The following is a 21,334-nucleotide window of genomic DNA, read 5'->3' on the forward strand; positions in this document are numbered from 1 at the left end:
AAGCCTGTGGAAGATAAGGACTAATTAGTAAGAAGTGTTTTGTAGACTCCTCTGGACTGAACTGTCTGTGGACCAACACAGGTTAATTTCTATTCTACCTAATAAGAAAGGGAAGCGGGACCCCTGTGCAATTTTATGTCCCTCTTTGGGGCAAATGGGAGTGGGGAGCAGAGCGATCGTCTTGTATCTGCTCTTTCTCAGTTGCCTTCGACTCTCGATGAACCTCATGCCAAATGGTGTGTTCAGGACTACTCCCCAGAATCCCTCAATCGGCAATCCCTGCCTCAGGCATCTACTGAGCACTACGAAGAGCAGTGCCTCTCTGCTCTGTGGCCGGAATTTTACAGAAGGAGTTTCCTAAGGCGTGCGCCTTCTCTGCATAAACCTCTTGTCTCTTCTGTGAAGAGAGGACTTTGTCCTTGAAAGGATAAAAGGGAAAGTAGCTGAGGGGTGGGGGAGGTGTCATATTCAGAGAACAGCTTGGGAGTGCGAGCCTGCCGAGCTTCCTCCCACTGAGTTTGGTAAATATTCTGCACTCCTGGACACCGAGGTTACTCACCAACTGTGATATTTGGTCTTAATCATCAACTTGATGGGAGTTAGAACAACCGTGGGAACACACCTCTGGGTGTGTCTCTGAGGGTATTCCCAGAAAGGTTTAACTCAGGATGGAGGACTCATCTGGAATGTGGGTGGCACCGATTCACTGCCCGGTGGGGCGGGGGGGGGGGGGTTCCACACAGAATAACAAAGAAATGAACTGAGTGGCAGCATTCAGTTCTGTTCCGGACAAGGAGTGCAGTGTGACAGCCTGCCTCATAGTCCTGCCATCCTGCCTGCCACACTATGATGGTCTGTCCAAACACTCAAACCCAAATTGTTTCTTTTTAACTTTACTTTTATCAGGTATCTCTTTGTTGGAACAATGAGAAAAGTAACTAACACACCACCTACCATAGCATCGGCCATTCTCTCCCATCCATGGTCATTTACCCATGAGCCTCTTCTCCAAGCTCCTTGGCATTCCTAGGAAGTGCAGGCAGAATAAGATACTCCTTCCTCAGCCACTTTCTGTGAGCCACTTAGACCTAGAATCAAGAGTGGCTTTTCGGGGAGAAGAAATCAGAGCAAATTCCCTAGATCTCATTATTTTGTTTTCCAAATAAAGGTACAAGCCAGGGGGCAGGCCTTTAAACCCAGCACCCAGGAAACAGAGAAAGGCAGATCCCTGAGTTCAAGGCCAGCCTGATCTACAGAGAAAGTTCTAGGACAGCCACAGCCACAGAGAAAAACCCGGTCTCAAAGAAACAAAACAACAACAGCAAAAGTAAGAAAGATACATTTTATGGTTTAAAAAATAAAAACAAAGATTTAGGTATGCAAAACAGGAATAACAATTACTGCCTTCTCACCACTTAGAGAGATGCCAATGTTTTGTTAAACCTTCATGTTAGGTGTTTCCTTTTTTAAATATGTATTTATTTATTTTATGTATGTGAGTCCACTGTCGCTGTCTTCAGACACACCAGAAGAGGGCATCGAATCCCATTACAGATGGTTGTGAGCCAGCATGTGGTTGCTGGGGATTTGAACTCAGGAGCTCTGGAAGAGCAGTCAGTATTCTTAACCGCTGAGCCATCTCTCCAGCGCAGGAGTTTTCTACAAGTACATAAAAGGGCCAAAGTTTAGGCGTAGGTATGTTTGTTAGTGAACTGTGGCTCCTTGGTTCACAGTCCTGCTACCCAAACCCTGCACTCCCAGACACTAAAAGACTAAGTCGGAAAATAGATTGTTACAGGATATTTGACCGTAGAACATAAAAAACCTAATTGTTAGCAAAAATAAAGGCTTAAATAGTTGTCAGACGCAGTTAGGCGTGTCCCGAAGAAATGCAGTTTGGGTGTGCCTCTAAAAGCCTCCGAAATATGAATGCTGAGGAATGGACAGTCCCTGCCTGTTTTGAAGCAAGTTGCTCGGGAGTGGTCATGTGGTCTTTGCTCCATGACTGAGGCAAAGTCAGCTGGAGGGTGTTGAGCTACCCCACCATAAAGGTGAAATGTCTTGACCCCTACTGACCTCGCTTGGAACCCCCCGCCATGACAGTGACATGATTCAGCTTGTCGAGGGTGTAATGGAGTTTCTAGCGACTTCTTATATAAGCAATCGGACCTTTGATAGAGCTCTCTTTTTTTGGTTTGGAAAACCCTTTATGGAAGAAGTTCTGGGTAGGAGACAGGGATTTTCTCCTTGGCTTGCAGGAACAACAGAGACACAGCTGGCAGGACCCAAGTGAAACAGGATTCTAGGAAAGAGAGCTGAGAGCCCTCTTGGATTTGGAGGAGCTCAAGAGAAGGGAGACTAGTGGGGTAGATTGAGACAGATAGAAAGAGATTTCTAAAGAGCTAGCAGTTTAGTTGAGAGACTAGGCTTGTAAATAGATATTTTGTATATAGTTAAGAAAATAAAGTTCCTCCCTGAGCTAGCAGGTCTTTACCTCTGTTTACTCTTCCCAGGTCTTTATAGGTATAAATATTAAATTTAAAGAGATAAATAATACAATACGTGATGCCCGTGCTCTTGTGCATCTGTGAAGTGACCGATACCTCCCTAATGAACCTTTGAACAATCAAGGCTCTGCCCCTTGTGCTATTTGGACACATGGAAATTTTAAAAGGAAAAAATATGGCTCTCGCCTTCAAGAAAATGACAAGTGTGTACAGGAGGCCACATTTTCAGATGAGAGATCTGGCGTTGCAGCATTTTGTAAATCCTGTAACTGACGGAAAGCCACAGGAGCAAGATGGATCGCGGAGCACTTCATGGAGGCGTTGACTTTAAAGCCAATGCAGACAGAGGAGCAGCAGTCCATTCAGGAAGGAGCACCTTCCCTGGGGAAAGGTACAGAGATGGAACCTCGTACATCAGGAACTGCTGAGTCCATTTTGTCCCTTAAAGATTCCTGTACTGGAACCCCAATCCTAACGTGATAGTATTCAGAAGTGGAACTTCCTGGATTAATTAGGGGGTAATTAAGGAAAGTAGAGCTCCCATGAATTAATTAATGTCATCATAAGAAATGAGAGACCCAGCTTACTCCTTTTCTATAAACAAAGATAAGAGCTTCCCACAAGAACCTGACCATTGGGTGGGAGAGAGACCTCACCGCCTGATCAGGTGGGCACTCCTGAGGCTGCAGAGCGGAGGAGACCACCAACACTGCTCACCCCTGCCCACATCCCTGGCCCAAGAGGCAACTGTATAAGGCCTCTGGGCTCCCGTAGGAGAGTGCCCAGGAGCAGCACGACCCCTGCGCCTGAGACACCGCCGGAACCTGAAGGAAACAGACCGGATAAACAGTTCTCTGCACCCAAATCCCGTGGGAGGGAGAGCTAAACCTTCAGAGAGGCAGACACGCCTGGGAAACCAGAAGAGACTGCACTCTGTGCACATCCAGACGCCAGAGGAAAACACCAAACGTCATCTGGAACCCTGGTGCACGGAGGCTCCCGGAAAGAGCGGCGCAGATCTTCCCGGTTGCTGCCGCCGCGGAGAGGACTTAGGCAGTACCCCACGAGCAAACTTGAGCCTTGGAACCACAGGTAGGACCAACTTTTCCCCTGCAAGAAACCTGCCTGGTGAACTCAAGACACAGGCCCACAGGAACAGCTGAAGACCTGTAGAGAGGAAAAACTACACGCCCGAAAGCAGAACACTCTGTCCCCATAACAGGCTGAAAGAAAACAGGAAAACAGGTCTACAGCACTCCTGACACACAGGCTTATAGGACAGTCTAGCCACGGTCAGAAATAGCAGAACAAAGTAACACTAGAGATAATCTGATGGCGAGAGGCAAGCGCAGGAACCCAAGCAACAGAAACCAAGACTACATGGCATCATCGGAGCCCAATTCTCCCACCAAAGCAAACACGGAATATCCAAACACACCAGAAAAGCAAGATCTAGTTTCAAAATCATATTTGATCATGATGCTGGAGGACTTCAAGAAAGACATAAAGAACTCCCTTAGAGAACAAGTAGAAGCCTACAGAGAGGAATCACAAAAATCCCTGAAAGAATTCCAGGAAAACACAATCAAACAGTTGAAGGAATTAAAAATGGAAATAGAAGCAATCAAGAAAGAACACATGGAAACAACCCTGGACATAGAAAATCAAAAGAAAAGACAAGGAGCTGTAGATACAAGCTTCACCAACAGAATACAAGAGATGGAAGAGAGAATCTCGGGAGCAGAAGATTCCACAGAAATCATTGACTCAACTGTCAAAGATAATGTGAAGCAGAAAAAGCTACTGGTCCAAAACATACAGGAAATCCAGGACTCAATGAGAAGATCAAACCTAAGGATAATAGGTATAGAAGAGAGTGAAGACTCCCAGCTCAAAGGACCAGTAAATATCTTCAACAAAATCATAGAAGAAAACTTCCCTAACCTAAAAAAAGAGATACCCATAGGCATACAAGAAGCCTACAGAACTCCAAATAGATTGGACCAGAAAAGAAACACCTCCTGTCACATAATAGTCAAAACACCAAACGCACAAAATAAAGAAAGAATATTAAAAGCAGTAAGGGAAAAAGGTCAAGTAACATATAAAGGCAGACCTATCAGAATCACACCAGACTTTTCGCCAGAAACTATGAAGGCCAGAAGATCCTGGACAGATGTCATACAGACCCTAAGAGAACACAAATGCCAGCCCAGGTTACTGTATCCTGCAAAACTCTCAATTAACATAGATGGAGAAACCAAGATATTCCATGACAAAACCAAATTTACACAATATCTTTCTACAAATCCAGCACTACAAAGGATAATAAAGGGTAAAGCCCAACATAAGGAGGCAAGCTATACCCTAGAAGAAGCAAGAAACTAATCATCTTGGCAACAAAACAAAGAGAAGAAAAGCACACAAACATAACCTCACATCCAAATATGAATATAACAGGAAGCAATAATCACTATTCCTTAATATCTCTCAACATCAATGGCCTCAACTCCCCAATAAAAAGACATAGATTAACAAACTGGATACGCAATGAGGACCCTGCATTCTGCTGCCTACAGGAAACACACCTCAGAGACAAAGACAGACACTACCTCAGAGTGAAAGGCTGGAAAACAACTTTCCAAGCAAATGGTCAGAAGAAGCAAGCTGGAGTAGCCATTCTAATATCAAATAAAATCAATTTTCAATTAAAAGTCATCAAAAAAGATAAGGAAGGACACTTCATATTCATCAAAGGAAAAATCCACCAAGATGAACTCTCAATCCTCATCTTCGGTTGGTTTATATACAAGTGTGCAATTTCTAGGCTTGAAAGTAAAATGATGCTATCTGGTGCTGGATAGAGGAGCCTTATTTTTTATTATGGCAGCTTGCTATTTTTGTAACATGGTGATTTGGTTGAACACAATAAAGTACAGTAGTAACTGATCTCCCCTTCTTCCTGGATGAGTGAGGAGATGATTAAATGTTGATGTCAGCATCCTTGAGCATATTCAGATGAGCTTCTGCTTCTGTTGAAAAGGATGCTGTGTTTGATTGTGGTCCGAAGCTTTGAAGCACTACTTGGCATCTCCTTCCTTGGAGGTCTCACTGTTTAAACATAACAGATTTGATAGCTTGTTGGTAAGGTGAGATCCAGCTTGTCTCCACTAGGTCATCTTCATGTGAATCCGGTGGTTATACGGTTTTGTTCTAGGGATATTTCATTTTTTTAATAACGGTTTTAGCTGACATTCATGGAGAGAATGAATCCTTAGAAGTGTGCCACTAGTGAAAGGAAATCCTGTCTAGAGTATGTTTCTTTACAAAGCTGTGTCACACCATCCTTTGGGCCCTCTGCTGGAAAAGTAGAATCAAGTCTCAAATAATGCCTTTTAAATTGTATCCTCTAGTATTATAGATGTAGGACAGTACTGTATCATACCTCTGTGGATGTAAAATAGCTTGTACCTGCTTTATGATACGTAGTAGTGACCGTGCTTTATCAGAGCTGTTTTTAATGATGTTGCTCAGAATGTTTTCTTTCCAGATGATGATTGAGAAGCTAATTTAAAAAAAAAATGGTGCCAGGTACCACAAGAGTAACAGAACTGTGCTGTTTTCTCGGGTTTTGTTTTTTTACTTTTTTTTTTTTTCAATGGAGTGTGCTGGATGTCTCTACAGTTTTGTTCAGATGACTGCAGAACCTGGAAAAGCTGTTGCTGCTGTTGATGCATAACACACTGCTATTATTGGTCTTTTTATATAAATATAAATATATATATACAGATATATAATTTGAATTTTTTGAAACTTTAGCTGTGCTGTCAACTTTGGAAAAAAGTATCCCCGTTTACTGTGTTGAGTTGGCACTGTACAGAAATTAACAGCCATATTGGTCTAGAAATGTTGAACTTAAGTTTTTTCCATTTGTACAGGGGTAACACACTGTATTAAATATGTAAGGTCTTATCTACGTGGGTTTGATTACAAAAACTAATAAAGTATTCTAATAAAGTCATTTGGTGAGTGAAAACAACAAAACAAAAACAAAAACAAAACAAAACAAACAAAAAAAATGTCAGATCTAAAAAAAAAAAAAAAAAAGAACCTGACCATTGGCACCCTAAGTTGACTTTAATTTATCCATCATGAAACATAATGACAGATGTGCATACTGGGTATGCATGTACACACACAAACACACACACACACACACATACACACACACACATCTGTGTTTTGTTAAACCTTCATGCCTGATAGTAAGGTTTGTGTTAGTTTATAGTTCTTGTGAGAAACATTGTACCCTAAATGCCATAACTTCCACAGAGATTTTTTAATTTCATATATGCATATAATACACATTATGTACTGTGTAATATAAAATTATGTTTCCTGGAGGCTTTATTCAGTCCTCCTCTCTCTGTATTGATCCCTTTCCCCGTCCCCAGCTGGAACTCCTTCCCATTTTCCTTCTCTCAGATCACATAACCTATACCCCGCTATTCACCTCTCAAAGACACTCACACCCCAATGGTCCCTTTAGCGTCTTCTAGAGTCCCTGATGGCTCCAATCGTGTGTTCATAGCTAAGGGTTTGAAGTTGAGAACTACAGGTGAGGGAGAACACGCGGCTGTGTTACTTTGTCCCCTGGGTCTGTTTCTTCCCTTTCTATTCCATTTGTCTTTTACTCTGTCTCATTCTGTCTACTCCAAACAAAATGGAAAGTAGACTCTCTCTTTTAAACATGGAGTGTGTGTGTGTGTGTGTGTGTGTGTGTGTGTATCACAAACTTCCTGAGAACTTGATGAGCAGACCTGAACTACTCTCAGTCCAGCAACACAGAGAGAGTTGTGTCTAAGACTCCTGAACCTGACCTGAGACTCTCAGAGCCTCCTGCCCCGTCCGGTCTCTTCCTCATTATCCTCATCATTGACTTCTGCCGGGAGAGCTGCCATTCTCCCTATGCCACTGGGTCAGTAAGGGGACTTATGTTTTTATTCACTTTTTTATCTCAATGTAGTTTTTATTTCTAAGATTATAATATAATTGTAACATTTTCCTGTCCCTTTCTTCTATCCAAACCTTCCCATATATCCCTCCTTGCTCTCTTTCAAATTATAGTCTCTTTTTTGACTAATTGCTATAGAATATATACACAAACACACACACACACACACACACACACACACACACACACACACGCATGCTACATATAACCTGGGCTGACCATTAAGCATTAGATAAGCAATTAGTGTGCTCTTCCCTGAGAAGGACTATTTCTACAGTTCTCGGCAATCCTTGGTTCCCTGTGGTTCTTCATAGGGAAGAACCTCGTGGACTTTCCCCTGACCACGTTAACATGTCTGCCATTATTGTCCTTGCTCAGCTCATGCTTAAGCAGACACCGAGATGAGACTTTTTGGGTGTAACTTCTGACATCTCTAGAAGACCCGATCTTCCAGAAAATTCTGTTATCTTCAGGCTCTTGCAATCTTCCCGCCCCCTAAGAACTTTAGTATGAGGCATGCAAACATGAAGTTAGATTTCATACCAAAGACTCTAAGGAAGCATTGGTGACTGCTAAGCCGCTCAAACCCTGATCGTCACTTAAATCTACTCAATGAGTTGTGAGGCAGCAAGAAGAAAATGTGAGAAATAATTCACCTTACCAAAATGCATTGTACACAAGTAAAAAAAGCTGAGCATGAAAGCACACCAGGAGGCCTGGCATGGGGACACACCGGGAGGCCAGGCATGGGGACACACTGGGAGGCCAGGCATGGGGACACACTGGGAGGCCAGGCATGGGGACACACTGGGAGGCCAGGCATGGGGACACACCAGGAGGCCAGGCATGGGGACACACCGGGAGGCCTGGCATGGGGACACACCAGGAGCCCAGGCATGGGGCCACACCAGGAGCCCAGGCATGGGGACACACCGGGAGGCCTGGCATGGGGACACACCAGGAGGCCAGGCATGGGGACACACTGGGAGGCCAGGCATGGGGACACACTGGGAGGCCAGGCATGGGGACACACTGGGAGGCCTGGCATGGGGACACACCAGGAGACCAGGCATGGGGACACACCAGGAGGCCAGGCATGGGGACACACCAGGAGACCAGGCATGGGGACACACCAGGAGGCCTGGCATGGGGACACACCGGGAGGCTGGGCATGGGGACACACTGGGAGGCCTGGCATGGGGACACACCGGGAGGCCAGGCATGGGGACACACCAGGAGACCAGGCATGGGGACACACCGGGAGGCCAGGCATGGGGACACACCAGGAGACCAGGCATGGGGACACACCGGGAGGCCAGGCATAGGGACACACCGGGAGGCCAGGCATGGGGACACACCAGGAGACCAGGCATGGGGACACACCGGGAGGCCAGGCATGGGGACACACCAGGAGACCAGGCATGGGGACACACCGGGAGGCCAGGCATGGGGACACACCAGGAGACCAGGCATGGGGACACACCGGGAGGCCAGGCATAGGGACACACCGGGAGGCCAGGCATGGGGACACACCAGGAGACCAGGCATGGGGACACACCAGGAGGCCTGGCATGGGGACACACCGGGAGGCTGGGCATGGGGACACACTGGGAGGCCTGGCATGGGGACACACCGGGAGACCAGGCATGGGGACACACCAGGAGGCCAGGCATGGGGACACACCAGGAGACCAGGCATGGGGACACACCAGGAGGCCTGGCATGGGGACACACCGGGAGGCTGGGCATGGGGACACACTGGGAGGCCTGGCATGGGGACACACCGGGAGGCCAGGCATGGGGACACACCGGGAGACCAGGCATGGGGACACACCAGAAGCCCAGGCATGGGGACACACCAGGAGGCCAGGCATGGGGACACACCAGGAGACCAGGCATGGGGACACACCAGGAGACCTGGCATGGGGACACACCGGGAGGCTGGGCATGGGGACACACTGGGAGGCCTGGCATGGGGACACACCGGGAGGCCAGGCATGGGGACACACCAGGAGACCAGGCATGGGGACACACCGGGAGGCCAGGCATGGGGACACACCAGGAGACCAGGCATGGGGACACACCGGGAGGCCAGGCATAGGGACACACCGGGAGGCCAGGCATGGGGACACACCAGGAGACCAGGCATGGGGACACACCGGGAGGCCAGGCATGGGGACACACCAGGAGACCAGGCATGGGGACACACCGGGAGGCCAGGCATAGGGACACACCAGGAGGCCAGGCATGGGGACACACCAGGAGACCAGGCATGGGGACACACCGGGAGGCCAGGCATGGGGACACACCAGGAGGCCGGGCATGGGGTCACACCGGGAGGCCAGGCATGGGGACACACCAAGGAGGCTGAGCATGGGAACACACTGGGAGGCCTGGCATGGGGACACACCGGGAGGCCTGGCATGGGGACACACCAGGAGCCCAGGCATGGGGCCACACCAGGAGCCCAGGCATGGGGACACACCGGGAGGCCTGGCATGGGGACACACCAGGAGGCCAGGCATGGGGACACACCAAGGAGGCTGAGCATGGGAACACACTGGGAGGCCTGGCATGGGGACACACCGGGAGGCCTGGCATGGGGACACACCAGGAGCCCAGGCATGGGGCCACACCAGGAGCCCAGGCATGGGGACACACCGGGAGGCCTGGCATGGGGACACACCAGGAGGCCAGGCATGGGGACACACCAGGAGACCAGGCATGGGGACACACCAGGAGACCTGGCATGGGGACACACCGGGAGGCTGGGCATGGGGACACACTGGGAGGCCTGGCATGGGGACACACCGGGAGGCCAGGCATGGGGACACACCAGGAGACCAGGCATGGGGACACACCAGGAGGCCAGGCATGGGGACACACCAGGAGACCAGGCATGGGGACACACCAGGAGGCCTGGCATGGGGACACACCGGGAGGCTGGGCATGGGGACACACTGGGAGGCCTGGCATGGGGACACACCGGGAGGCCAGGCATGGGGACACACCAGGAGACCAGGCATGGGGACACACCGGGAGGCCAGGCATGGGGACACACCGGGAGACCAGGCATGGGGACACACCGGGAGGCCAGGCATAGGGACACACCGGGAGGCCAGGCATGGGGACACACCAGGAGACCAGGCATGGGGACACACCGGGAGGCCAGGCATGGGGACACACCAGGAGGCTGGGCATGGGGACACACCGGGAGGCCAGGCATGGGGACACACCAAGGAGGCTGAGCATGGGAACACACTGGGATGCCTGGCATGGGGACACACCGGGAGGCCAGGCATGGGGACATACCGGGAGGCTGAGATGGAAGGCTCTCCAGTTCAAAGCCAGCATTTGAGGCTCTGTCTCAAAATTCAAAATAATGGTAAAGAAAAAAAAGTATTAACATGATTACTGAAATAATTGTCTAGCCCTTTTGAAGGCAGTTCTTTTAAATAAAAGACATGAAGGAAGCGATGTAGTAAAGCTCTTCTTTTATGGGGTACCTGAAATAGTGAATTATTAGAAAAGGAAAGAGTTAATAGGATGGCGATTGCCTAGACCGGGAGTGAGGAGAATGGAGGGCCCGTGTCTAGTGAGCTTAGAGTTCCAATTGGGGGAGGCGAAAATCCTGGAGGTGAATGGAGAGGAAGATTTCGGAGCAATGTGAATGTGCTTGGTACCACAGAAACACCAAAATGGTGAAGATGATGTTGTCTGTTAGGTATATTTGGCTCTCAAAAAAGTATGCAAACCCATTCCTGCCGACACAGAGATGTGTAAGAATCCGGTAACTCTTCTGGCCTCTGCCTCCAGGGCTGCATGCATGCAGGACACAGACATACATGCAGGACACAGACATACATGCAGGACACAGACAGACATGCAGGACACAGACAGACATGCAGGACACAGACATGCATGCAGGACACAGACATGCATGCAGGACACAGACATGCATGCAGGACACAGACATGCATGCAGGACACAGACATGCATGCAGGACACAGACAGACATGCAGGACACAGACATACATGCAGGACACAGACATACATGCAGGACACAGACATGCATGCAGGACACAGACAGACATGCAGGACACAGACAGACATGCAGGACACAGACATGCATGCAGGACACAGACAGACATGCAGGACACAGACAGACATGCAGGACACAGACAGACATGCAGGACACAGACATGCATGCAGGACACAGACATACATGCAGGACACAGACATGCATGCAGGACACAGACAGACATGCAGGACAGAGACAGACATGCAGGACACAGACATGCATGCAGGACACAGACAGACATGCAGGACAGACATGCATGCAGGACACAGACATGCATGCAGGACACAGACATGCATGCAGGACACAGACATGCATGCAGGACACAGACATGCATGCAGGACACAGACATGCATGCAGGACACAGACATGCATGCAGGACACAGACATGCATGCAGGACACAGACATGCATGCAGGACACAGACATGCATGCAGGACACAGACATACATGCAGGACACAGACATACAGGCAGGCAACACAATAATAGATATTTTAAAAGAGGGAGAGAGAAGCAGGCAATTCAGTGGCCTAATATGTTTGTGAAAGGCCCTCACACTTATGGACTCCCATATACACCATGTGAAGACATTTCCCTATCATGTGAGTAAAATGGCTATGAGATCAACAGCAGCCAGTCTGAGCTCTAGAGTTGGATGTAAAAGTGGTCAGAAATCTTGATCTACCTTGAGGTAACACGTTGATGACACACAAGAAAGACACCTCCTCTAGGCTCATGGGACACATCGCAGTAATGTTTATGTTCCTGAATCTGGCAGAACTTGTCAAACATTGGTTTTCATTGTAACACCCACCAGTAGCCATGTTACAGAAGAGTTCCCCATCCTAGTTACCACAGGCTACAAGTCTCTGACTCAGAGAGCCTGACAATTACCGGACAGAACCAATTTGCCTAAGCCACTCATCAAGTTGAGAAAAAAACTAGGGTTTGGCCTCCAGCCCAGAATTACAGCAAACAGACAGTAGCTCAGGCCTCTGCTCTGGCCCCGACAAAGCAGACAGCTGCCTAAGGGCTCATCCACACATGGAATGGTTTTGACTTTGAGAAAAGCCGCAGAATGAATAGAGTCCCTGCTTGGTCTCCGCCCAGATCCAATAAAAGAAATTGTAGTCACATCAAACCGACTGCTGGGGACATGGAAAGGGGGAAAGTAACAAGCGTCTACAGAATTTCTCTGCAGGAAAGACAGATGTACACCATAGTATAAATCAATATATTCCTCAGAGACAAGGAAAACCATAAATCTGTTCATTCGCACATTTCTAGAGTATTATCTCCTGAAAGAGCATGGTACCTAGTTGTCAACAGTTGTCAACGCAATTCCAATGTCTCAAATGCATCCCAGATACTACTAAGCTCTTGCTGCTTCCAAAAAAAATAGAGTTTACTGTATTCAAAATGCCAAACAATTCCAGGAATATACAAAGAGGAAGATGCCATGGTCTGTTGCTGTTGTTCTTTCTCTGTAGGAGTTCAGGATAGTGGAAACAAGAGACAGTGTGGTGGTGGAAATGGTTTTTACCCAATAGCATGTTTAACAGACTGCAATTAGAACAACTTCCCACACTGACAGCAAACTCTCTGAGGCGAGCTAGGTACCCTCTAGTTCAGCTCACCTGTGCCAATAGTGCTGGAGATAGTGTCAGACACCACATACTTGAGAGCTCAGTCCCACAGGCTGTCTCTACCTCAGATGTCAGATACAAACAGGTTTCCAGGTCACCTACATTTAGCTACAAAGTTGAAGGTTCCCACCATCCTTGGATTCAATAATTTTCCAGAATGGTTCCAAGAAGTCAGCAAAGCACCTTGCTTACTTGAACTAATCTGTCTTAAAGGATACAGCTCAGAGAGAATGAAACAGCAGAGATCTGTCCAAACCTCCCTGCCCTCTCCAGGAGCACACTCTCCCAGAACCTCTTGTGTTTACCACCTAGCAGCAGTCTGCACTGTGCAATTGTTTCCGGGAGCTTAATTCTCAGCCACTCTCCTCTTCCAGTCTGAGAGGTCCTCTGTGTGTGTGTGTGTGTGTGTGTGTGTGTGTGTGTGCATGTGTGTGATGTATCTGGGCATGTGTGTGTGTGGTCTGTGTATGATGTGTGTATGCATGTGTGTGTGCATCTGTGTGTGGTGTGTATGTATGTGTGTGGTGTATGTGTGCATGTATGTAATGTGGTGTGTTTGTGATGATATGGGTGTGTAGTGTGGTGTGTGTGCATGTGTGTGTGTGTGTTGTTTGTGGTGTGTGTGTGTGTGTGTGTGTGTGTGTGTGTGTGTGTGTGTGTGTGTAAAATGCCAACTTTCTAATCACTTGGTCTCCTTAGTGACTAGCACCATCCCGAGGTTATCTGGGGTTCTACCTTGTTACTTCATTAGCATAAACCAAGGAATGTGATGGACAGTGACTCATTATGAGAAATTAAAAAAGAAAATACGTGTCACTCAGGAAATTCCAATTGTTTTAAGGGATCTGTGCCAGAGACATAGACATTTTAAATTATTATACCACAGTAGTAGGAGTGAAAACTGAGATGAGACCGAGGTTTGGGCAAAAGAGGTAATGCGTAAGAAAAATTGATCCATAGCAAGAGAGATGTCAAGGGGACCAAGGACAACAGAGTCCAACACATTCTACTGAGGCATGCACAGCTCACAGGACTTCTACAGGGACCTTGATTGGTCCCTGAGTCTCCTGTGTCCCCATCCTTCACTCAAATGCTACAAGAATTTTAAATATATTCATAAAATCTAACCACCCTTCTCTTTCAGCCCTCTAAGGACATGACACCCAACATGAATTAATTCCAAATTCTCTAGTTGGTCCACATGATCTGCTTAATGAATCCCCCAGTCTACTTCTCTCTCCTATAAGAACATTTCCCTACTCTGATTGCTCCATTCAGACATAAGGGCCTCATGGCGTTCCCTTACGCATACCTCGGTCTTCTCGATCTCTAGGTCTTGCTTGGGATGTCCATGGCTAACAACAGAAGTCCTTGTAGACAGAGCAAGGAGGTTTGGAGTCAGTGTAATAAAAGGGTGGTAATGCAGACTTCGGTGTCAAACTGCTTTGATCTAAGATCTATCTTCCTCTTACTTGAGAGAAATCATTTTTCTTCCTTGTTCCTTCCTTCCTCTGGTAAGACGGGTACATTCAATAAAATTAGTGCCTATATCTCAGGATTATTGAAAGAATCTCATGGGTTCCTTTTTGCAGTATAGTGTTTCTTTAGACAACATAGTTGTCCACACGTGGCATCCACATTGGAGTCTCTTCTTTTTCTAAGAAGGAGAAAGGCTACAAGAGAGCAAGAGAGTAAGGAAACCAAGGTTCCCTTTGACCTCATCTGTGACGGGAAGTGAAGGAGCCACAGGGGAGACTTGATGAGCAAAGAGATTTTCATAATCCTTTATTCGGTGAACTGTAACAGCAGACAATGTGCTCGACAGGGAGATAGTGGCTACTACTACGTGTTTGGATTTAACTTCAGACACCTAGTCTGAACTTTGTCTTGACACTCAGAAGAACCATCCATTCAAATCTCCATTCCAAGAAATTGACCCAAGCCCAGGCCCAAGTCTTCCTTAAGTATGTAGTGGGTTGTAGAGAATCTGAAAATAGGGTTTGTCATACATTCCTAGTGACTGCATACAACTGCTACATTTATACAGAAAAATGAAAAATATAAAACCAAAAGTCAGACTCTTTCTCCCTCACTTTTGCACATCTCCTGTTAACAAATTATAAATGCTATTTCTTTTAAAAAATAAAGATTAAACTAATCTCTCACGTATCTACACATATTGCATATGTGCTTTTAGATTTTTATGCAAATGAAATCGTGGAGATTTTTAAACACGTGCCCTAAGTTCTTGGACATTCATCCTACCAATGTGAGTGTTCATGTAAAGTCAAGGTAACCTTTCCTTAGATCTGGGAGCCTGGGCGCTTTGATTCAAGTCCAAATTGAGTATGGTAGAAATGGTGCCATGCCAACTCTTTGGCCAGGACTTAGAAAACTGGAAGCTTCTGCTTCCTGTTTCTTGAGATACGTGTCCTTGGAACCCCGCCACCATGCTGTGAGGAAGCCAAACAGCCGTAAAAGGAGGCTGCATCCAATGCAAAAGTCACCATCAACTGCCAGCCATGGAGTGGGAAAACCTTCAGATGTGTTCAGCCCAGACGTCAGGTCACCTTCAACCTGGAGGTGATCCCAGGTGACTCAGGTATGGAAGATACAAGCCATCCCTGCCAACTCTTACATCATGCATCTATGGGACAAAAAGTAATGAATGTCATAAGCTGAAGCCACTGGCTCCCAATACTTTTGATACCAATGCGGGTATTACTTTTGTATTTTTAACAAAATATTTCTAAGGTCATGTATAACATATTCAAACCTAAATTTTAAGAGCCTAGCCCTCTATTTCACTAATGCACCATATCAAATCAATCAACAAAATGAACAAGATGTCTCTAATGGACATTTAGGTTGTTTCCAGTTTTTTATTTTTGGGCGTTTTTGTTGTTGTTGTTTTGTTGTTGTTGTTGTTGTTTGTTTTTGTTTTATTTTTTGCCAGTGCAAATAACAGTTAATCACTTTAACATGCTTTAGGGATATATCCATAGGATACATTTCTGACAGTTAAATGCTGCGTCAAAAACAACAAGAACTTCAAATTTTGAAAGATAGCACAGAATTAAAAATTATATGGCTCATCAAAACAATAAAGGTTGCATTGACTTCTGTCCCTGCCTTTTTTCTGCCTTCAGCACTTAGTTTGTAAAAGTTACACATTTTTCTCAAACTGGTTGATTGTTTAAAGATCTCTAATGTAGGTTTTGTTTGTAATTTTTAAATTATAATTAAGAATGTTCTTAATTCAAATTTTCTGTAAAGTGGGCTAGTTAGAAAGCTAACTGGGTAAAGACAATTGCCTCTACACCTGATAATTTAAGTTCAACCCCCAGAAACCACATGGTGGAAAGAGAATAGCTGACCCAGAAAAGTCATCCACTGATGCTCACACATGCTCCGTGGCACATGTGTACCCCGACACAAACACATATGTGCAAACAAAAAAAAAGTATTAAAACAAGCAACCTAAGTTCTCTGTAAAAGCATAGCATCATGGAAGATAGCTACCACATAGAGTATTTTAGTAGGTTTTCCCTACTGTGGAGATTTTCTTTGATAATACACTAAAACTTCATGAGAAATATGTCTTTAGGGAAATGTGTATCATAAATCATGGACAACGTTTGCATGTTTTTGTGTGGTACTGGGGACTGAACCCAGGGTTTCATCCATGCTAGGCAAGTTCCCAGCCACTGAGCTACATTCCCACCTCATTACAACTTGCTCAGTTGTTCTAGTCTAGGTTGAAGGCCCAAGGTCAAGGCAGCATGACTGGTTTCTGGTGAAGGCTCTTTCTGGTTGATGGACCAGAAAGCACCTTCTCATTTTGCCATCATGTAACTTTCCCACTGAGCAAACCAGAAAGCAAAAGAGTGGTGGGACATATTCTTAAAGATTGGTGCTGATGTTGAATGTGAAATCCAACTCACTACATTTTGACAGCTGCTGCATCAATATCCACTGATCTATACCATGAGCTTCCAAGGGATCCTTTATGCATACATAATGTTATAAGAGTGTGCTTTGTTGGGGCTGGAGAGATGGCTCAGCGGTTAAGAGCACTCACTGCTCTTCCAAAGGTCCCGAGTTCAATTTCCAGTGACCACATGGTGGCTCACAACCATCTGTAATGGGATCCAATGCCCTCTTCTGGTGTGTCTGAAGACAGCGACAGTGCACTCATATGCATTAAATAAATAAATCTTAAAATAAAAAAAAGAATGTACTTTGTCCATTCAAGACACTGGCTTATGAATCTATCTGCATTATTTAATGCTGACATGTTTCACTGCATACAAATGTGTGTGCACATGCATGTGATCACTCCCATTCTAACCATAAAGAATGAGAGTCTGTTTTAAGTCTATTGAAGTTCGTAATATGATTGTGGCATCTGTGAGTTTCTTTAAATTCTAATTGTTGCTTGGGACTCAAATTTCATAATGGTCCACAAATACTGTTTCCTTTCACCAATAAATTTTACTATGTATATTTAGAATATACAGTGATATTATAGTGTGTGTGTGTATGTGTGTGTGTGTGTGTGTGTGTGTGTGTGTGTGTGTGTGTTTGTATACACAGTCTGGACTAAAATAGTTGTTACTGTGAAACAATCAATATACCCATCGTCCCACATCGTTTCCTATATACTTTGGATGTGGAGTAGAACTTGAAAGTTCATGCTAAAGACTTTTTCCCTCACCCCAGCTTGTCATTGGGGATGGTAGAAACTTTAATAAGAGTGGAGCCTGGTGAAAGCTCTTTGGATCATTGGAAGAATGTTACATAAGGAATGTTATGGGGGTCTGGCCTCTACCTCCTCTTCTCATTCCCCTTCTCAGCTATGCAGTGAACAGATTTGCTCTACCAAGTGCTCCCCACCATCATCATTGGGCAACCTAGCAGGGGCCCTTAAAACAACGGTCATGCACTGGAGTCTCTCAAACCTGACTCAAAATAAATCCTTTCTCTGCATAAGTAGCTTATCTCAAGATTTGTTATAATAATGAAAAGCTCGGTATATGCCTTTCATCCTTCCTGTGCCAAGAGTAACTGTAATCGTTTTGGAAAATTCTAAATACAAACCCTATTTGGTACATCAGACTTTTAAGCTCCTTCAGCCTATGCATCTGCTACTTTGTACCTGTTGGTCTTCATCCTTCCCCATTCGGTACTCCCACCCAAGTCATCACCGTTTTATCTTCTAACTCTGCTTGCTTGACTGTGCTTCACATTCTGTGAGACCACACAGTTCTTTTCTTGGCGTCTGGTTCCTTTCATTTAACTTAACTTCTTCTGAGCTCATCCAAATGGTAGCAAAGGGCAGGGTATCTTCCCATTTAAGTCTATATAACACTTTCTTTACTCAATGATTCCATCAATGGGCACTACATTATTTCCATGCCCTTCTTTTGTCACAATAGAGAGAAAAGTAGAGATACCTTTTATGAGACAGTGATTTTACTCCTTTGTTTATATTGGCATATCCAGAAAAAGAGTTGGTGAATTATATAGTAATTCTCAATTCTTATCTTTTTTAGAATTCTCCATACTATTTTCCATTTGGCTATACCAACCTGCATTGCCACCAAGAGTATACTAATTTTTTTTCTATCTCTGCCATTCTTAACCCTTCCTACTAAGTAAGACAGCCACTCACTATGGTTTTGAATTTTATTTTACCAATGATTACTGTGTTGAGCATCTTTTCATAATGTGGTCGCCATTCTAGTTTCTTGAGATTGAGTTGCTCAAGTTCTGTATAAATTATAAATGCTAATCTCTTATTAATCATCTATTTTGCAATTGTCTTTTCAATTTTCCTCCCTTTGTGTATTGCTTTTTCATTTTGTTGATTGGTTAATTGATTTCCTCGAAATAACAAACCTACTTTACTCATTTCAAAGAAGATGTCTGATGAACACCTACATCTAACTATTCTTCTTTCAAGTAGAATTGATTTTTTCCCCAAGAGAAAAAAAATGGCTAGTTCAATTTTTAACTCAAACAGTTGCAAAAGATGACTTTCCTACATTCAATCATCAGAAATGCTTTATGTAGAATATTTTAAATATGGGCATTCTAGCCAGAAAGAGGCCTTAGTTAATAAGACACCTGCAAGAGGACCTGAGTTCAATCGATAAGACCCACTGGAAGATCAAACACTAGTACTCTGCGCATGAAGAGCAGAAGTAGCATGAGCATGGTAGAGTAGTAGCATGGTTGAGACCCTATACTAAGCCTGTAGCTTCACTACCTCCATAAGCCTAGTAAGTAATGTAACTAGTTTTCTTTGTAAGAAATATTCATTGAGTTTTTGTGTTACTTGGTGCTGATACAAAGAAGAGGCTATCAGAAGGATGTGCAACGAGGGCCACTCCTCCAACTCACATTCATGAAAAGCTTTGAGAAAATCAATTCACCGCCCCTGATGTTCAAGACATAAAGCCCAAGTCAGATGCTATTGAAACCCCTCCCTGTAACCTTAAGATTATTTACTGTTACCTAAGCCAATGGCTTGGTGTAATGATGCATTGTGCTTACCTGAGCTGGCCTTGTTGTACTGTGTTGATGAGATTTATTCCTATTGGATTTAACTCACCTTGCAACATCTCTAAGAACGGGCCTGTTTTGAAAATCTGGAGATGACAGGTGTGACTACTTTATACCAAAGTGTAACTTAGATTATCGAGAAGCCTACAACAAGAGGAACACGGTGGAAGCCTTCTATACACAAAAATTCTCAGAACATGTGTGTCACAGTCCTTTCTCACTTGGAAAAGTTCTCAGATGTAAAGTGTTGGGCACCACATATCATAAAAGATACTAAAACTGAGTTTGAGGAGTGAGTTCTCGTTAGGTCTTGGCAATAGTAAAATGGCCAAAGGATTAACATATTTTTAAAACTATTCGTTTTATTTCTGTGACAAGCTAGAGATAAAGTCACTTAGCATTTGGTACCTTTGGTTAACGTTATAATGAGCCTTTAACTTTTATCTTCCAAATAGGTAGGACCCATGGAAATTCCATTGAATAGAAGGAAGGAAGGAGGGGAGGCAGGGAAGGAGAGAGAAAGGGATGGAGAGAGAGAAAGAGAGAGAGAGAGAGAGAGAGAGAGAGAGAGAGAGAGAGAGAGAAGTGTGGAATATTAGCCAACACTACCAAAATTCCATACATGGATGTTTAATTGAAAACATCATTTATAAGTAAGATTGAGTACACAACCATAGGTGTTTCTTTGCTAACACGCCAGTCAACAGTTCTGCATCTAATGCCTCAGTCAGAGCTGAGATGGCAATGTTGGAGAACCTGTTTGAGTGTCATTTTAAGATTTTTCTTGGGGCTGGGGATTTAGCTCAGTGGTACAGCGCTTACCTAGGAAGCGCAAGGCCCTGGGTTCGGTCCCCAGCTCCGAAAAAAAAGAACCAAAAAAAAAAAAAAAAAAAGATTTTTCTTATGACTCGGATTGAGACCAATGTCCTATTCCTCATGATAAATAGAAACTATTTTACCAAGAGTATAATAAAACACTGGAGGTTTTTGATTGTGTTATGAGTGGTGCAGATATGAGGAAAAAGAATAAAATTAATGAGCATCTACCCCACATTGCCCGGTCTTGAGTGGCCATTGTGGCTGTTGTAGAGACAAAGAGTATGGTGAAAACAGAGGTAGTTCCTGCCTCAGAACATAGTCTGGTGGTGGAGATGAAGATTACTGAAAGGGGAGTTCCAGAGGTGGCTCAGTAATGAAGAGTGCTCACTGCTGTTGCAGAGGACCCAAAATTCGTTCCCAGCACCCACATCAGTTGACTCACAACTACCTGGAACTCTAGTTCCATGGAACTCTAAGGCCTTTTTCTGGCTTCTAAGGGCACCTTCACTCAATGCGGTACACATACAGATATTAAAGGTCCAAATGTGCATCCGCATGTGCACACACACACACACACCCATTCACAAGCACATTAAACAAATAAATGGACACATACACGTTTCTGAACCATAGCAGATGTTATAAAGAACAACAATGCTTCAAGTCCTTATACCAAGGGCGCGTGACCATCTCCACCAAGGAGG

Source organism: Rattus norvegicus, chromosome 18, assembly GCF_036323735.1.
Source record: "Rattus norvegicus strain BN/NHsdMcwi chromosome 18, GRCr8, whole genome shotgun sequence".
In the NCBI taxonomy this organism is placed as follows: Eukaryota; Metazoa; Chordata; class Mammalia; order Rodentia; family Muridae; genus Rattus; species Rattus norvegicus.